This window comes from Gossypium arboreum, chromosome 4, assembly GCF_025698485.1.
Source record: "Gossypium arboreum isolate Shixiya-1 chromosome 4, ASM2569848v2, whole genome shotgun sequence".
NCBI classification, from domain to species: domain Eukaryota; kingdom Viridiplantae; phylum Streptophyta; class Magnoliopsida; order Malvales; family Malvaceae; genus Gossypium; species Gossypium arboreum.
The window spans coordinates 56,275,534-56,281,849 of NC_069073.1; the positions used below are offsets into that span (position 1 = coordinate 56,275,534).

Here is a 6,316-nt window from a genome sequence, read left to right on the forward strand (position 1 = left end):
ACAGCAGTTGCGACACAAAACAATATTTGCAGCAGAGCTGCCAGTACAGTACACTTCCTCCAAACATAATAAACCCATCCCCATGCAATATGTATTGTCATAATATCATACATGTAAGCAAAAATGTCATGCTCGATTACAATCATACATATCATAGGGGCATATCAGCCATTTTACCTTATAGGGGTATAAAAGTCATTTCATCAAATTGTGGTCTATGTATACTTACCGACCCAACAGTAGTTCCACATTCTTCTTGGGCAACCCATGCAACCTTAACAGTCAAATAGTGAGAATGGGCCTAAGGCCCATAATACGGGCCCATGTGGGCTCACACGCTCCACAAAGCCCAAAAATGGCCTTGGCCGTGCGAATTACACTACCTGGCCCAATAATCTCCACATGTTTGTGTGGTTTACCCCTGTGGGGCCCATGAAAACGCTCACGGTGGCGTCTACGATCAAACGACCACGTTTATGCATTCGAATTTCCACATGTACAAGCACACGCTCGTGTAGTGTGGACGGTCACTTATTTTGGTTTTTGCCGATTTACGATTAGGAGCAGTGTTTTACACACCTGTTTGCGAAAGAGTGCAAAAACCCACGAACACCCAAACCTGGATTCAATCATGACACTCCGTTTGTCCTTAATTTCACTAGGTTTAAACACCCTCTTATTAATATTTAATCCCAAAATGGTAACTGCTACCTGCCTTAAATTAAAGAATATAGTTTAGCCCACTTAATCCTCTGACCAATATTGACTTTAAGATCTTGGTAAAAATCTGTATTGCAACCTAATCTTGTTAACTATTACCATAAACATAACTAACTTGAACCAAGCGAACAACTTACGGAAACGTAGAACTAAGAATGGTAGATAGAAGTAATCGGCCTACAAAAGCACACCTTAAAACTGAGGCACGAGATGGTAGTAATCGGCAGAGCAAAGAAGATGCTAAAGGGAAAGCTATTTCGATAGAGAGATAAGAAAGGGAAAGAGAATAACCGTGAACCCTAAAATAGAGGTGGCGGTAGCAGCAAGGTTCGGCTACAAGAGAATTCGGTTAGCAATGTAGGAGTGAAACTTGAAGAAAGCCAAAACGTAGAGAGGGAGAAGAAACAAGGGTATTCAGTAAAGGGTTATGGAGGAAAGAAAAGAGTGTTCAGTCCAAGAGAGAGACGATTTGAGAGAAGAAAGGGAAGAAGCAAAATAGGAAAAGTGGACAAAAAGAAATGAGAAGATACCCTAAAAGTAGTATCCGGTCACAAAAGGAAGAAAGGTAAAACGAGAAGAAGAATGAAGGACAACAGAACCCAAATTTCGGCACCAAAGGCAAAAAGAGCAAAATACAAAAAAGGAATGAGCATCCAAAATCGAAAATTTTGAGAGAATGCTTAACTCAGCTGACATCCAATTTCAGCACAACTATACCACACTTCTATCCCACTTTTTCCTCCCTTAATCCCTCCTAAAATCTCTTATCAATTTACTCCAACCAATCCCCATCCAACCCCTCCATATTTCCTCCTAAATTTCAGCTACACACACCCCACTCCCCTCAAACACTCCAATCGCCCCATCAGCATTAGAAATCCTATGCCACCCAGCCTCTTACACGGTATAGCAGCAAAATGAAATGCTCATTTTTCATCACCAAGCCTCGAACCTCAAATCCCAAGGAACACACCACATGCCACTTACCACTAGACTAGCAGGCCTTTTTTTGTCATGTTTTATCCATTTTTATTTAAAAGCCTACTGACTAGAGACAAGTGTTTTATTCAATTAAAAAAAAATTGCTAAAGCCAAGGTTTGAACCCAGGAATTCTCACTCTTCTTAGGACACCTAACCACTAAAGCAAGCAAGCATTTATGCAACACAAAATACAAATTTAATCATTCAAGATTTGGGGCATTACAACTCGACTCAAACTCTTGACCTTAAACACATAAGCAAAGCACATAGCCATAGATATAGAGATTTAATTACTACAGAATCTGACAAGTAAATATTCAAAATTTTGGGGTGTTACAACTCTCTTTCTAAAAGAAATTTCGACCTTGAAATTTACCTGACTCAAACAGATACGGGTATTGCCGTTGAATTGAATCTTGGGGTTTTTAAGTGGCTTCCTCAGTGCCATGATTCCACCATAAAACCTTAACTAAAGGAATAGTTTTCTTTCTCAATACTTTAACATTATGATCCTGAACATGAATAGGTTACTCCTCAAAATTTAGATCCGGTCGTACCTTAATTTCCTCAATATAGACAATCAAGAATATGCTCTAACTCTGATAGTAATTCTAGTTGATAAGCAGCATGTCCGAAATGTTTCAAAATGCTGTAAAGTCCAACGAACCTCAAGCTTAACTTGCCATTCCTTCAGTATCAGAGGACGTTTTTCCACGAGGAAACTGTAAGAAATACCTGATCACATACAACATACTCGCTATCTTTCCTCTTTAAATCAACATAAGATTTTTGTCGATTAGAAGCAGCCTTCAGACGATCTCAAATCAACTGAACAATGTTTTTAGAAAACTAGCTCAGGACCTAAAACTTGATGCTCATCTAACTCGGTCTAGCCCAAAGGAGTACAGCACTTACGACCATACAGAGCCTTGTAAGGAGCTATCTAGATCACTACAGGAAAATAGGGCTTTAGCGGCGTTTTTAGTAGCGTTTGGACAAAAAACGCCGCAAATATTATACATTAGCGGCATTTTATTAAAAACGCCGTAAAAAACTGAGCAATAGCGGCGTTTTTGGTCCAAACGCCACTAAAAACTAAGCAATAGCGGCGTCTTTGGTCCAAACGCCGCTAAAAATGGAGCAATAGCGACGCTTTTGGAAAAACGCCGTTATTGCTCAGTTTTTTAGAAGCGCTTTTGGAAAAATGTCGCTATAGATCGAGGTTTTAGCGGCACTTTTGGAAAAACACCACTATAGATCGAGGTTTTAGCGGCGATTTTGGAAAAATGCCACTATTGCTCAGTTTTTAGCGGCGTTTCTGAAAAAACGCCGCTATTGCTCAATTTTTTAGCGGCGCTTTTGGAAAAACGCCGCTATAGATCAAGTTTAGGGTTTAGATTAATTAGTGCTTTTTAATCTATATATTAAATAATCTCTTATAGAATTATAAAAGAGATAATATTAATTTTAATATTTTAAAATTATAACAAATTATTTATTGAAAAATAAATAAAAAAAGTAACAATTTGATATGGATAGGTAATTATCTATTTTGGATAGGACCAAATTATAACAAATTAAATAAGGTCTTATTTTTATTTTGAATTTGATTTTATTTTGATCATATCTAAAACTGACTTTATAAACAATATATATTAACTACACCATTCACTTAGCTATGGGAAAGTTAATTTCATTTTAGTTACTTAATTATGAAAAGTTACACTTTGATAACCAAACTATTTAATTAGAAGTTTTCACTTAATTAAGTTACGAAGCTGTTACAATCAATGTTTATGGCTTTTTCTAAACCCTAACCCCTAACCCCTTAAATCAACAACCTTTTAACCCTCAGACCCTAAATCTCTAATCATAAACCCCTAAAACTATAAACACTAATCAATAACTTTTTAAACACCAGACCCTAAATCTCAAATCATAAACTCTTAAAACTCAAACCACTAAACCCCAACCCTTAAACCCCAAGCCTGAAAACTAATCTCTAAACCCATAAACTATAAATTGTAAATCTCAAACCCTAAACTATAAACCATAAATAATAAGCTTTTAAACCGTAAACCCTAAAATCTAAAAAATAAATTTCATATGGATATTAAGTATATATATATGTTCATGGTCTAGGATTTAGGGTTTATGGTTTAGGATTTGGGATTTAATTTTTAGTGTTTAGGGGTAAATATAGTGAACTACTTGTGTATCTTGGATTTTTTATAATATAAATCTAAATAAGATAAATATAAATTATTATTTTTAAAATATATCAAAATGGGTTAAATCCCAAAAGCATACATGAACAATGGTTTAGTGTGCAATTGTATATATGCATGAACTTTAATTTGATATAACATCATTTTATATTTATATATTCAATATAAAAATATATTGATGTATTTATACTTAAAAGAATAATACTTGTATTGCTTTATCATTTTGTATTTTTTAATTCATCGATTCCATTTTATTTCTATTAAAGTTTCATTTTGTATCTTATATGTTAATTTAAAATAATAAAATCTTCAAAAAATTGAAAATTTAAAAATTAAAATTAAAACTTAAAAACTTAAAACTTAAAAACTTAAAATTTTAATATTTAATATTTTAGTCCATATTTCAGTTAAAAATCAATATTCAAAATTTAAAAAATAAAAATTCTAAAAATAATAATCTCAACACAAAGATTTTAAAAGAAAAAATAGGAAAAATATATTAAAATAAAAAATAACATTCAGCAATAGTGGCGTTTTATGGAAAAAAATGCTGCAAAAAATTAAGTTATAGTGGCATTATTTTTAGAAGACGCCGCAAAAAGTTGAGATACACTTTCCATCTAAACCACGTTTTTTTATTTTCACCCCCTCCCCTATATCCCCAATTTTGCGCTGCTAAAAACCCTGATTCTATTCCCTTTGGTTTCACCGATCAAAATCCCCTTCTCATAAAGTTTCTCTCTTGAAGATTTCATGCCTACCCACCTTTAATCTCAACCAACGGAAGAGACGCAGTGTGCAATTTGACTATTCCAATTTCCTTTTCAACGTTCAATTAAAACCCTAGCCTCTTCCTTTTCTTCTATCGGGGGGGAAGGGTATCATGTCTTTCGATCTCATATGTTGAAGCCGTCCTGTAGCTGCTTTGGATCCTCCCAAGATCTGTACGGATGAGGACCAAAAGAAGAAAGATGATGAGGATCTGGTGAGTGGCTATTCGGGATTTCGCCCTCGCTGATTCTCTGCACTGCAAATCCGTACGCTCTTCCCTTTTTTCATTTTATTTCCTTTTGAAAAATAATTTTTTAAATCTATATTCAAATCTTAATTCTTTTTATTCTAATATAAATTATTTAATTTCTTGTTTATCATCATCTTCAATTTCGTAGAGAAAGAGGTACCACTTCAATGTGTAAATTGTCTAGTGACATTAACAATTTGCTACAAGAAGAAACTGAGACTTTTCCCTCAATATACAACTTTAACAGTCAGTAAAGATTGAGGTCCTTTTTCTCTTTCCCTTTTAATATATACAATTTTCATCAATGAACATTTTGGTCTTCCTGTTCCCCAAAAATTAGATAATGAAAACTACATTAAGTTTTCGTGTTACAAAAGAAAACAAAATTATCTGGAATTTTGGCAACTGACATTTGCATTTTTTCTCTGGGGATGAGTTTATCAAGGGACATAGACTATAATTAAGTCTGAAATGCTCAAATTTTGATCTTGGCGGTTCACATGAGATTTTATCTGGTCTCCCTTCACTATTCATTAAGAATACCATAACAGTTTAGAAAGCATGGTAGAATGACAAATAATTTATTATGTGATGGTGTCAAAGGTAAAAGTTTATTTCTTCAATGACTTCTTGGAAAACAATGTACTGAAACTGTCTATTGTTTTGGGAATTCTGAACACATAAAATTTCAGGTAAAAAGCCAGTGGACAGTGCCAGCGTTCTTGATGCACGTTTGAAAACCATTCTTGAAAATGTTCGATTGAATTATCTTTTAGAACGGGAGGAAGGTGGTTGGGATGCTAATCTCAATTGGGAAGACATCTTATCACTTGGAGAACAGCAGAGATTAGGCATGGTGAGTTAAGCTAACTTCCACACTTCAGACTAAAATATTTTACTTTTCATTCCCGACAGAGTTCTGTTATTTTGATATCAAACTTTCTGTTTTACCTGGCAAGGTTGTTCTTCCACATGCCTAAATTTGGTATCCTTGACGAGTGTACAAAGGATGTAACTAATTACTATGCATTCTTTTTAAAAAACTAGTAACTAGTTGTCTAATTTACCTTGGTATTCTTCCAATGGCAGTGCCACAAGTGTCAATGTTGAGGAGTAACTTTATAGACTGGCAAAAGATTTGGGTATTACTGTTATTACCTCATCACAGGCAAGTAGTTCGATCAGATAGTGAATTAGAGACAAGCATGCAACCAGTTATTTTCAAAATTTGACAAATAATAGAACACTTGGGATGCTCTTCTTGATTTTGTCATTGTCTGCTGCAGCACTTCCTAAAGCTAGCAACATAACTAGTTCCTTTCTAATTTAAAATTGAAACCATTTCTTTTGTTATTTATTGTGTTT

At 34.3% G+C, this 6,316-nt stretch overlaps 1 long non-coding RNA gene across 1 annotated transcript; it reads left to right on the forward strand.

Annotated features, from left to right (window-relative positions):
* Positions 1–4,579: 4,579 nt before the first annotated feature.
* On the forward strand, positions 4,580–6,086 carry LOC128291438 (uncharacterized). The gene is made up of 3 exons (XR_008281226.1): positions 4,580–4,967; positions 5,644–5,807; positions 6,041–6,086. It is a non-coding gene; the product is annotated as an uncharacterized LOC128291438 (long non-coding RNA).
* Positions 6,087–6,316: the final 230 nt, after the last annotated feature.